The sequence below is a fragment of the Vigna angularis genome, chromosome 7 (assembly GCF_016808095.1).
Source record: "Vigna angularis cultivar LongXiaoDou No.4 chromosome 7, ASM1680809v1, whole genome shotgun sequence".
NCBI classification, from domain to species: domain Eukaryota; kingdom Viridiplantae; phylum Streptophyta; class Magnoliopsida; order Fabales; family Fabaceae; genus Vigna; species Vigna angularis.
In genome coordinates this window covers 34,991,699-35,005,920 of record NC_068976.1, presented here as the reverse complement: position 1 = coordinate 35,005,920, position 14,222 = coordinate 34,991,699, and positions in this window count along the sequence as shown.

Below are 14,222 nucleotides of genomic sequence, written 5' to 3'. Positions count from 1 at the left end.
CCCGACAATCATCTCCGGCTTTTCACCAATGCAATGGTATTCTACACAGACAGTGATCCGATTATGTGCAGAGCCTTCTCCTTATCACTCAAAGACGAAGCATTAGAGTGGTATAACACTCTTCCCCCAAACACAGTGGATTGCTTCGCCACGGTGGAAACCCTTTTTCGAAGGCAATACGCCGCCAATCGTAATCAGGAAGTAACACCAGCGGAATTGGTAAATACTAAACAGGATAAAGGAGAAACTTTGAAGGCCTTTATGAAAAGGTATATTGAAACTGCACGGCGAGTTAAAGAGGTAAATCAGTCTTTTATCATCACCAATTTGCCTTCATGTCTAAGACCAGAGTATTTTGCTGAAAAATTGTATGCGCGACCGCCCAAAACTATGGAGGAGCTCCAAGAACGAATAGTTGAATTCATCCGCATGGAGGATATGCGAATCTCACAAAGAAAGCGATAACAAGAAGTTGAGGCAAGTGGAGGTAGAAAGGACAGTAAGCGACCGTTCAGCAATAATGGTAAAACCGGGGAATCTCCCCGAACGTTTAAGTTTCATCACTATACAACCCTCAACACACCTAGGGCAAAAGTTCTTGAAGAAGCTCTAAACGCTGAACTTCTCACACTCCAAACGAAACCATCTCCAAGATACGCAGATGAAAGGAAGAGCTGTCATTTCCATCAGAATCGTGGGCATACTACAGAAGAATGCATTACACTGAAAAACGAAATAGAACGTCTCATTCGGGCAGGACACCTCCGTAAGTACATACAAGAAACAAGAAGAAGTCCCGAACGAACGTATCGGAAGAACGAACGAAGGCGAGACTATCGCAGTCCCAGTCGTCATCGTGAACGATCGGTTCGTGGAATTATAAACTGAAGAGAGAAATCCCAAACTCCATTAATGTCATATTTAAATTCTTGATTTAGACTTTTGTTATTTTCTTAAACTTTCATTATGAAATAAATAAAACCGAGCAATTCACGCTCGAACATTAGTTACCAGTTTCGTTCAAGAATTTCGTAGTCAACACTAAAGCTCAAGTCCGAGACCGAGCGGTAAATCCCGCTCGGCAGAGAGATAAAGCCCTCTCAAAGACCGAACGGTAAAGCCCGTTCCCTAGGAAGCACTCCTAGCTCAAAGCAGAGAGGTAAAGTCCTCTCAAAGTCGAACGGTAAAGCCCGTTCCCTAGGAAGCACTCCTAGCTCAAAGAAGAGAGGTAAAGCCCTCTCAAAACCGAACGGTAAAGCCCGTTCCCTAGGAAGCACTCCTAGCTCAAAGCAGAGAGGTAAAGTCCTCTCAAAGCCGAACGATAAAGCCTGTTCCCTAGGAAGCACTCCTAGCTCAAAGCAGAGAGGTAAAGCCCTCTCAAAGCCGAACGGTAAAACTTGTTCACTATGAAGCACTCCTAGATCAAAGCAGAGAGGTAAAGCCCTCTCAAAGACCAAACAGTAAAATCCGTTTAATAGGAAGAAGTCCTAGGTCAAAGTTGAAGACCGAGAGGTAAATTCCTCTCGGTTCCTGTTGAAGGACGAGCGGTAAATCCCGCTAGGTTAATGTCGAAGGTCGAGTAGTAAAACCCTCTCGGTTAATGTTGAAGAGCGAGAGGTAAATTCCTCTCGGTTCATGTTGAAGGACAGCGGTAAATCCCTCTTGGTTAATGTCAAAGGCCGAGACGTAAATCCCTCACGGTTCATGTTGAAGGACGAGCGGTAAATCCCGCTCGGTTAATGTCGAAGGCCGAGAGGTAAATCCCTCTCGGTTCATGTTGAAGGACGAGCGGTAAATCCCGCTCGGTTAATGTCAAAGGTCGAGACGTAAAACCCTCTCGGTTAATGTTGAGGAGCGAGAGGTAAATTCCTCTCGGTTCCTGTTGAAGGACGAGCGGTAAATCCCGCTCGGTTAATGTTGAAGGTCGAGAGGTAAAACCCTATCGGTTAATGTTGAAGAGCGAGAGGTAAATTCCTCTCGGTTCATGTTGAAGGACGAGCGGTAAATCCCTCTCGGTTAATGTCGAAGGCCGAGAGGTAAATCCCTCTCGGTTCATGTTGAAGGACGAGCGGTAAATCCCGCTCGGTTAATGTCGAAGGCCGAGAAGTAAATCTCTCTCGGTTCATGTTGAAGGTCGAGAGGTAAAACCCTCTCGGTTAATGTTGAAGAGCGAGAGGTAAATTCCTCTCGGTTCATGTTGAAGGACGAGCGGTAAATCCCTCTCGGTTAATGTCGACGGCCGAGAGGTAAATCCCTCTCGGTTCATGTTGAAGGACGAGCGGTAAATCCCGCTCGGTTAATTTCGAAGGCCGAGAGGTAAATCCCTCTCGGTTCATGTTGAAGGACGAGCGGTAAATCCCGCTCGGTTAATGTCAAAGGTCGAGAGGTAAAACCCTCTCGGTTAATGTTGAGGAGCGAGAGGTAAATTCCTCTCGGTTCCTGTTGAAGGACGAGCGGTAAATCCCGCTCGGTTAATGTCGAAGGTCGAGAGGTAAAACCCTCTCGGTTAATGTTGAAGAGCGAGAGGTAAATTCCTCTCGGTTCATGTTGAAGGATGAGCTGTAAACCCCGCTCGGTTAATGTCGAAGGCCGAGAGGTAAATCCCTCTCGGTTCATGTTGAAGGACGAGCGGTAAATTCCTCTCGGTTAATGTTGAAGGACGAGCGGTAACTTCCTCTCGGTTAATGTTGAAGGACGAGCGGTAAATTCCTCTTGGTTAATGTCGAAGGTCGAGCGGTAAATTCCTCTCGGTTCATGTTGAAGGACGAGCGATAAATTCCTCTCGGTTAATGTCGAAGGTCGAGCGGTAAATTCCTCTCGATTAATGTAGAAGGACGAGCAGTAAATCTCTCTCGGTTAATGTCGAAGGTCGAGAGGTAAAACCCTCTCGGTTTGTCTTTACATGGAAAAAGTTCTAAAAAGAACTCTCCTCAACCACCAACAGGAGCGATAGGAGCTCTCCAATACAGCAAAACACAGTCTCCCTCAAACTCATAAGTCCTATAGTTAACCACGGCTAAAGCCGAACGCTTAACTCGGACTTGGGGGGCATGATGTATCATATGAAATATTGACCGAGTGGTTATAAACAACCAACCGGATTTTCAGGTAATCTGTTTATATCTTATTCTGTTTATATTTTATTGGGCTTATATCAGCTCAGGATCCATGAGGTAAATTATAAATACAAAGTCAGGGCCAAAAGCCAGGTACGTTCCACTTACGCATTATTTACTCTACGTTACTCTCAAATACTCAATAATGATAACCATTCACTAAATATTCAACCAAGAGCCGAGGCTCTTCAAATCACACGCCTAACTTGAGCGTCGGAGTATCTTTTGTAGGTACATCCTCCCTCGTCAAGAAGGAGACCGATCGGTTTGTGCCAACACCGATCGACCAATAGCAGGAGTTTGGAAGCGAGCGAGCAGTTCAGACACATCAGCAGGTTAGTCTCTCGGTCCCAAAAATATCTACCGAAACAATATTAATTAAAAATTTAATATTTCTTAACACACACAAAATAATAAAACAAAATAATAATTACGTTATTTAATTAACAAAAAATTTAATTATAATAACTTAATTAAAAAGTATAAAAGTTTTAAAAACTTAATAAACCAAAAAAAATATTATAAATTTATTTAGAAATATATAAATACACAAATAACATAAACTTTTATTAAACTTAAATGTGATAGCATCATTTCGTTGTTGACTCCAGTTACTTTTCAAATTATACTATTTAAGAATAAAATATATAGATAGGATCATTTAGAAGTATGTTATGTTATATTTGTTTAAATCAGAAATTGTGTGAATATTACGAATTCTGTGATCTGGAAATTAAAAAAGTATTTTAGATAATATTATTTGTTATTATATAAGTAGCTTCTGACTGATTTATTCGGATAAAATAAACTAGTGTTACCAATACGGAACATCCAATCCAAATAGATATGGTTAGTGATTTTAAAACACATCTTTTAGAAGTGGAAAATTATTTTCAAAATATGTATTCCAAATTTAGTTATTGATAGTTTCAAATCATATATTAGGGCCGTTAATATTCTGTATTTAAAAAGTTTTTTTCTCTAATGTTAAACAAAGTTTCATATTATTTTAAAAGGTTTTAAAACTGTTTTGGTAGTTACATTAACAATTTTTTCTACACTACAACGGATGAAAAAAAATTAACTAATTTATTAAATGAAATGGACATGTTTTCCGAAATAAATGATATTAATAGATATTATTATGTCAAGTATGGTCAATGGTCAATTGAGAATAACATTATTTAAATAGATTATGATGATGTCTTTATAATTTTTGGATATCTCAACTTAATTAATATATTTAAACTATAATAAATATTGAATTAAATTTCAACTTTAATTCTTTAAAAATAAAAAATAATTAAGAAGAATAAGATGTTCTGCCTTCTTATACAAAATATTCTATTTATTTTACACTAAAAGTCAAATGTTCCATTAATTTATCCTTATGCAAAGGATAGCTTCATCTATTCCACTAGCTCAAATCTTTTAGACTTAAGATAGACAAAAGAAAAGTACGAAAAGATCAATATCACTCTTTTCTTTCTTAATCTATAAATATATGTTATAATATAGTATGACATGATATAATACTAATGTGAATACATTGAAACTATTTTGTCAATAACTTTTTTATTATACATGTCTAAAATTATTTTGGATATTCAACTTGAAATTTTTTAATATAGACTCACATCACAAATTATCTCATTATTTTTAATTATATTTAGAGAATGATTTCTTCAACTATTAATGTATTATGTCAGTTAAGATATTTATAAAGTAAAAATGAATTGTGACGGATCAAGATTAAGATTTTATTCACTTGAATGGATTTGGGGGAGAGTGATTGAGGGGATTTGAAGGTAATTTTTTTTTTGTTTATTTGAGTAGATTTGGAGGTAAGTGAGAGTGGATTTAGAAGTAAAGTTTGTGAGAATTAGTGTAGGATTTGATTGATGTGATAAAAAATTCATTCAAGTAAACAAAGCCTAATAGTTAAAGCACATTAAACAAATTAATTAAAGTTATTATGTATGCAAACTATATCAAATTATGTAAAAACTCATAAACATAATATAAATAAATTTTTTTGAGATAAATTAATCATATACATTATTACAATATTTATTATCATCTAATACATACCTTAACTTGAGTTAGAATGCCTTTTGCATGTATACACCTTTTCCGATAAGAGTGACATCTAGATCTAAGAATGGACATTTTAGTTTGAAGATTGAAAAGTACTATAAAGAATTTCTTGTGAAATCTATAAAAGATGACGGTTAGACAAGGAAGTTGACTTCACGAGAGCAAGTAGTTTTAGGTGGGAAGTCAAACTTCAGTCTAATTTGTAGGGGTCAAAGCTTTAATAGCCTTAAGCGAAACTGAGCACGATGTGACAGAGTAAAAGGCTTCAAAGGAAATATTCCCAAAATGTTCTTCATATCTCACAACATCTTTTTCTTGAGTGTAGTGATTATGATCCTATCTTTTTGCTTTAGTGATCTGCACAAATATCAAGAACAAAGTATACAAGCATCGAAACATTTTATCGTACTTACATTAAATGATTTGAACATTGATAAGTGTTAGACTGTATTACATGTTCAAGACATTTTGTCATTTGTCATGTCATTCACAAATGCATCGTTTGATAAAACATACAATATTATAGTCATTAGGTACTATAAAACATTAGATGTTTCTTCAAATATTATAGCATTTAGAGGTAATTCGTTAGATGATGTATTCTTTAAAATGCTTTGCTTGAGATGACATTATATAAAAAAACTTTTTAGCCTTAGTGTTATACAAGAGATATAATTTTTTTTTTCATAAGACGCTAGTTTATTACTCATATAGTCTATTGGATCATTTCAATGAGAGATGCTTTATTTTTTTAGTTATTATTCATAACTTGTTTATTAGATAGTTTAGTCTAGAAAACATTATTCATAAGCTTGACTTTATTTGGATCACACGTTATAAAATATTTCTTTCTTAGACGTTATTTCTTTAAAACAAATTTTCACATAGAACAATATTTCGTTTAATGTTTTTTTTTTTTGTTAAACTTCAAAATCTGAGTTGCTTAAATAATCTATTCTCTAAATGATCTTATCTTAACATATTAGAGTACTTTTATAGTTTATTAGGTAACCTAATATATTATTCTCTTCCTCCTTATTTTTAATTGTTTGACTTATTCTATATTTAAAAATCTACTCACACCTAAGGTATTTTACCTTAATCTTGATTATACTTTTTTTTTGTGATTATGTTCAATGATGTATTGTCAATTTCAAGTTTTATATTTATTATCTTTATTCCCTAATATATTTATATAATGTTTATATTTTTTCACAAATAAAATTCTGACTCTCAATTTTAAGTATTCAATCACATAAATTCTTTATTGTTATAAATCTTATTTACACAATTGAATATAGATTAAAGTTAAAAAATAAATATCTATGTTTAAATTTGAATTATTTTTAATATTTTTCGTCTTTAAGATTTGATTCAATATAATCTTTATTGATATATAAAAAAAATTAAGAAGACATTTGAATTTAAACTTGAATATTTATTTTTTTTTATAGTTTTTTAAAAATATTTTTTAACTGCATCAATTTTGATTCCTTAATCTTTACAAAATTTATAAATATTTTGGTTTCATAAAATTTTATATAATTCTTTTATTTTATCTAATTATTATTTGATATTCTAATTTAAAATTTATAAAATTATAACTTTTTTATAAATATTTTACATACGAAAATAATATATTTTTATAACATATTTTATATTTTATAATATTATGTTTTTTATGTGATTCTTATTTATTTATTAAAAATAATTAATTAATATTAAAATATTAAAAAACGAATATAAAACTATACGAATATACTGTATTCGATACGACGAGAATGAGAAAAAAAAAAATCTTACACGTGTTGAATATAAGAATAGAAATGAAGATCGATTTTCACTTTAAATGATTATAAAATAATATGTCACCATACATCTTAATACCAAAAGTTATTCTCTTATATACTCAAAATGATTGACAATAATAAAAATTTATAATATTTTATCTGTTAATTACATTTTTGGGTATCCACAAAATTTCTTACTATTATATCTTTTAAATTATTATTTCAAAATCAATTAACTATTCAAAATAATAAAAAAATCACTTATTTAATACGAAATTACATACAATAAAATTATATTTTTTTATAATTATATTTTATAAAATTTAATAATAATATTTATTTTAATAATTATTAAGAAAAAGAAGTGTTACTTATTACTATTAATAATAATAATATTATGACATAAATAAACTTTATATTTAAACCACAATTTTATATCTTAAAACCGTTAATCACCAGTAAATAATATATATATATATATATATATATATATATATATATATATATATATATATATATATATATATATATATATATATATATACTAGGATGAATGACAATAAAAATCTAATTAATTGTATAAAATGAAATAAACAAATTCTTATAAATACTAATCAAGATGTTAAAAATATTATTCATTGTTTTTTTTTAAATCATAAAATCACTAGTACAAAAACAGCGTATAACGTCACACGTTCAACATCCATGAATAACCGACATTAAAAATGAGGGGTGTCATTTTTGTAAATAAATACAATTATTAAACGTCGTTTAAAATTGTAATTCGACGTAAAAAGATATAAAACGTCGAATGACTTTTAAATTCGACGTAAAAAAGTTAGTGAATTCAATAAAAATTTGAGTGGGAGATTGAAAATTCATTCACTTTATCTTAGCTCGCGATAACCTCTTCTCTTCTCAAACTTTTCTCGAACGAAGTTAGTTGAACTTTTTTGTATACTACACTGCACGTTCATAGTACATGCTTTATAAAATACCAAACACTGAAATTTGTTATTTTTTTCCTTTTCAGGTCTCGTAGAGTTGTAAAAAAAGATCAAAATTAATTAAAAGAAACAAAAAATATTGATTAACATCGAATATTGACAAAATTCGACGTTAAGTTAACGTCTCCTGATATGACGTCCTTCGTGAATTTGTCGTTAAAAGCCCAAAATATTTAACGTTGTACGCGATTTTTGTACTAGTGAATAGTAAATATTGTATGCCAGGGATTTATTATTAATGTTTTCATTTTGTTTTACAATTTTAATCATTAAAAATACATTAAAAAGACATTTTAAAGAATGTACTCTACCACGTTCTTTTGTTATTAGTCAAAATTGAATTCATATAACAGGAGTGTAAAAATATTTTGGTGTTGTAATCTTCTTCTAAACATTAAAAATATAATAATATTATTTTAATATATTTTAAAACATCAAAATCAATAAATATAATAAATAAAACCAATAAAAAATTCAAATTACTACTCGCCCTGAGTTAAACATTTAAGCAATGCATTGTTATGATAAATACTCATTAGCTGTGTAAGAGATAATAAAAGAGAAGAGGTAAACTGAATTGATAAGATTAAACACGCATAAACATGAGTTAATGAGTTGTTGTAGATTTGAGTGATCTTCTAATAATTATTACATGAATTATTTTTGGTCTAATAATAAACTATATTTGGAGTTTCCCATGATTCCAACTTTAGAACATGAGACATTATCCTTAAACTTTTCTTAGAATAGTAGTTCAAGAGACCCATCCCACCACCTTTCTCAATCCCCGTGCTTTGTATCATTTATCTGATGATTGACACTTGTCCCTATCTTTAGCTTTTACAACTTTGAGAGCATAGAATACACTCTTGCACTCCTTAATTATTTGCTTCGCGTGGTTTAATGCCCTTGATTTTCGCCTAATTATTCTCCACGGTTCATTTTACTTTTCCTATTAAACCCCTTTGTTGGGGGACATCCAAAATGCTTCACGTGGTTTAGGCCAATCACAAGTTAGGAATACCAAAGTTTCAATATTCTTTCCTTATTAAAAAAAATTATCTTCATCCCTTTTAAGCGTTAAAATATTACCCCAAAATCGATGTTTTGTTTATTTAAATGATGTTTTGTTTCAATGATCAATACTTTTAGTATAGTACGAACTGTATATGTAGAAGAGTTTATAATAATTTTTATATCTTTTTCAATCATACATTTTGTTTTGATACTTGTATCTTTAAAAAGTTATCCAAAACAAGATCAAACTATTTGTAATAATAACGTTGTTGTAATAGGTGTTATTCTATCAGTGTCTATATGGCATTTATTCTAAGGTTTTGCCTATTTTTCACTATTAGATATTTGTGAGCTTTTATATATATATATATATATATATATATATATATATATATATATATGTGTGTGTAAGGAGATATTGAAAAATTGAATTTTACAATAATTTGACTATAACTAAATCTAATTTGAATATTTTTTTTATCTTATACACCTTTTGCAAATAAATGTGAAAACAAAGAGATAATAATTTATTTATTTTTTTTCTTAAAATAATATGTAAAACATTAAGGAGTTATGGTGGTGAACACCAAATAATCCAATCTAAATTTCAGTTATTAAGAAAATCAAGTTAAATATGTTTTTAGTCCCTAAACTATTAAGCAAATTTGTTTTTAGTCACTCTTTCAAACTAAGCTACATTTTGATCATTCTTCTTAAGGAAACTATAATTTTTCGTCCTCCAAAACTAACAACATTAAAAATAAGCTAAGGTGGCTAACGGTGGTGTGCCACGTCATTTTTTTTCTGACACCAGTTAATCTTTCTCAGCTCCTCTCCTTCCCTCTCCCTCCGACTCTACCATAGCCACCTCGGGCGCCACCTCGAACACCTCCGGGGCCACCATCAACCGCGAAACCCCCATGCGCAACCACCCTCCACCACGCTCACCTCCATGGCCAACATAAAACCTCCATCTCTGGCGCCACCATCAATCGCGTATCAATTCATGTCCTCCCATCACCACAGAGACCCAAATCAAAAAAATAAAATCACCTAAACCTTCATTGCGATCTCTTCCATCATTAACCCAATTCACACAATGTAGAAAAGTCAACCAGTCAACCAGAGTGTAGAAACAATTTCACTGAGCACCAAAGTTGTGCCGAACGCCAGTTCTGAGTGCCGCAGATACCGCTGAGCGCCATTTTGGCGCTAAGCGCCGACGACGTGGGCCTGGGCCAATTTCTTGTGTTTTTAATAAACTATATAAGGGTTTAGTCTACCTAGGGTTGATATCTTTGGATAGAAAGAGGCGAAATTACACTCCTTTCACCCCTTGGAGGCGGATTTTGGATGCGGAAGCTCCAATCTTCAAATTTTAGGGTTCTATCTTTCATTCTTTTCATTATTTTCATCTATTTTCACCATGTTTATGGTGAACTAAACCTCCATTGTTGTTGGGGAAATAATGTAATCCTTTGAAACTCTCATGTATTGAATTAATTCTTCATTATATATGTTTTACTTCATTAATTGTTAGGGTTTTTCCTCTATACTCTATGCATGCTTTGTTTAACTCATTCAATTGCATGATTATTGATTTTGTCGATATAGACACATACGGGAAAGTCTAGAACTGGGGAAATTCTCCCAAAAGTAATATTACCTACACATAGGAATAGGAGGATCAGTTGCCTTTAAGCTTCTGTGCGATTGTAATGCATGATTAATTGCTAAGGAGACAAGACATTGTAAACTAGTAATTAGGATTATGCTTTCTTCGCCGAGACATCGAGTTTAAGGTAAATTAGAAAGTGGCATTAACATTAAAAAAGAAAGATGAATTCGATAATACATGAGAGTGGATAGGATAAGTCGGAAACCCCAACAACATAACCATTCCATAATTTACATAAATCACTTTTGCATCTTTCAATCCAATTGATCAAAACTTGCATTCATATTTATTTTCCGCAATTCAAACACAATGATTTCGTTTACAAGTCTAATTTAATCAAGAAATCACATAACTGTTTAGGCCGTGAGTCCTTTGGGAAACGATAGTTGGTCTTACCATATATTATTACTTGATACGATTCGGTACACTTGCCGAAGTGTTAACAAGTTTTTGGCGCGTTGCTAGGACTCGTGGTTTAACTATTCTATTTGTGTGATTATTGATTAGCTTGGACTTGATTTTTATCTTTTTATTTTATCTTTTTTTTTTATTTTTGTGCTAATAAATGTTTTCTAGGGTTTTGTGCCTAATTCTTGCAGGATGCAATTCGGACAAGAATTTAACTATATGGGCACTCAATTCTACCAAGGTAATCTCAACCACTGGAGGGAATCTCACTCAAGCATGGATCAAAGTCAATTTGGGCAAGCTACCGGACAATTTGAGACACTACCACAACAACAATGGCAACAACAAAGTTCTTTATCAGAAAGAATGGCAACGATGGATGACACCTTGCAACAATTTATGCAAGAGTCCATCTCCACTCAGAAAAGTATTGAAGCAACATGCAAATGGATGAAGATGTAGATTGGTCACTTAATTGAGAGATTGGAAGATTTTGGGGTTGATACTGCAGTTACCCTAAGGAGGAATGTCAAGCCATTATCACTGGAAGTGACAAGACTTTAGATTAGAAAAAGATAGAGAGAAAAGAAAAAGAAGAGTTGAGTGAAAAAAATAAAGATGTAGAGAAAGAAAGAGAAGTGGTTGAGAGAGAAAAGAGAAAGAAAATTTGTGTGAAGATGAAGAAAGTGAGTGGAAAAAGAGAAGGAAAAAAGAAAGTGAGAGAAAAGAAAAAGAGGACGAGAGGAGAAAAGAAAGAATCATATGAAAAACCCCTTCCTCATCCAAAGAAGTATCATAGGAAGGAGAGGGAATTTGAGCGCTTTATGGAAATCTTTAAGAAATTGGATATTAAAGTTCCTATGATTAAAGTGTAAAAAAATATGAGATTTGAAAAATTGAGAGTTGAAGTTGAGAGGCATTGGTGGTGGACACTTAGGGTAAGCTAGGAAGAAGGAGATTGGGTATCGAGCATGTCGCTCAGTGCTAGCTACCGTTGAGCGCGAACGCTGCAGATTTTCTCTTTGGGTCTTTAAAAAGTTGGGCTCAGCGGGGGTTGGCCTATTAGGTATTTTTCTAACCCTAGGGCACGTCTAGGCCGCCACTTTCAGCCTCCATTCTTCCCAAGCAGTCTCAAGCACTCTCCAAAGGATTCTCTCCACTTTTTCCTTCATCCCTCTTCACAAAAACCCTTTCTTCACCCATTTCTACACCAATTCTCCATTCAAGTTTCGGGTTTTTTGAGAGCACTGCTTTTAGGGGTTAATTTCTTCAAATTCATTGAGCATTCTTCACGCATTAAGCATCTCCACCCAAGTAAATACATGCATTTTACATTCTAGGGTTTTGAAAGCATGATTTTGAATGAATATGGTTGTCTAAGCATGATTCTTGAGGGATTTTGATGTTTATGCATGATTGGATGAAATAATCACTGTTTGGACCGATTAAATTGCTTGATTAAGGACTGGAACTAGGAAAAATACGCGTGGGTGGAGATTAGAAGTCAGCTAGGGAATTATGCAGAAAAAAAAAATTGGTCGCCGCTTAGCGCTAGTTACCACTGAGCGCGATTTCTGTAGAAGCGTGATTTATGTGCTTTCTTGCTGTTTCTTTGCATAGGTGACGCTGAGGGATCCTATTCTGCCTTCAGCGATGATAGGAAGAGTGTTAGGAAGTTGTTTGTTGTTTACTAATGCTTAATAATATTTCTTGTGGTTTTGTGAGTTGTGTTTGATGGGTAAAATAATCAAGACTGTGGGAGCCAAGAGGAAGGAACCAGAACGTCCTTATTCTAATAAGTTCCTTTCCCGTAAGACATGAGCAACACTTCCTCATTGTCCAAGATAGCATGGCCAGAGGAGCAAGCACAGGCCGGTAGAGCTGGAGTAGGTGAAGCTCCAACTATGGAGGAAGATGATGAGGATGATGATTTTGAAGATGCTGAAGAAGGAGAGGAGGAAGACTCTGATGATAGCATGAGTTGATGAGGAGCTGAGATAACATCTACTGATGGATGCTATCAGCAATAGAGCAGGATTTTTCTTATCTTTTGTTTTATATTATTGAACTTATTTGCTTATGTTTTTAGAATAGGTTGTGATGTACGCAATTTGAAACCTATATCTGATGTGGTGGTTTGATATTGATTTATGTGTGATGAGTAAATTTTGATGATGCTTTGAGATTGATTGATGTTGAGATGTTGCACAGGATGCTTGATATACAGGTGATTGTTCACAAACTTGTGAACAGATGCATGATGTTATGATTGTGGTTATGATGCTAAGCAGGATGTGTATTTGATGTATGTGAAACATGAATTAACTTGTGTGAGGTTTTGAACTCCAGAGTATTTATTTGAATGATTGCTAGTCTTTTGAAAGCATGAATGATTTTGCCCAAGTTTCTATGATTGAACTACTTACTTACTTGTGTCACATGATCAAGGCCATTTTTTATTACCCTTTTTCTTAGCCAATGAATGATTTGTACCCAAATGAAAAAGAGCATGAAGTGTTTTATTTTTTTTTAACCTCAAGACTTAAACAGATCCTTTGTGAAAATCTTTACCTTGAGTTAAGTTGAGAATCATTGTGTGGTATTGATAAAGGTCTAAGTTTGGGGTTGTTGGGAGAATTAAAAAGGAAAGTAATGAAAAGCACCGAGCTAAGGGTTGAGCAAGTATGAAAAAGAGAAAAGAAAATAGAATGCAAAGAAAGAAAAACTCAATGTAAAAAGGGGAAAGTTGGGAATGAGTGAGATTGTTTTGTCTAAAGAGAGATTGTATTTGAATGATAAATTTATGAATGACTCTCTTAACTCAAGAATTTTGTGATCTTGAAAAACCAATTTTTCTTCTTAGCCCAACCACGTTACAAGCCATAGAAAGTCCTTGTGATGATACTTGTCTGTGAGTATGATTGATTGTGGTAAATGAAAGGCAATTTTGTTCTATGTGACATTGGGATAGTAGAGTGAAAGAGTGACCTCTATATACACTTGTGTGATTGAGTGAAACACTTTGTTTGGTGAGGAAGAGTTCCATGAATACATGATTACATCTGTGCTTAGTTAATTGATCATTCATGAAGATAGCATCTGTGGGATA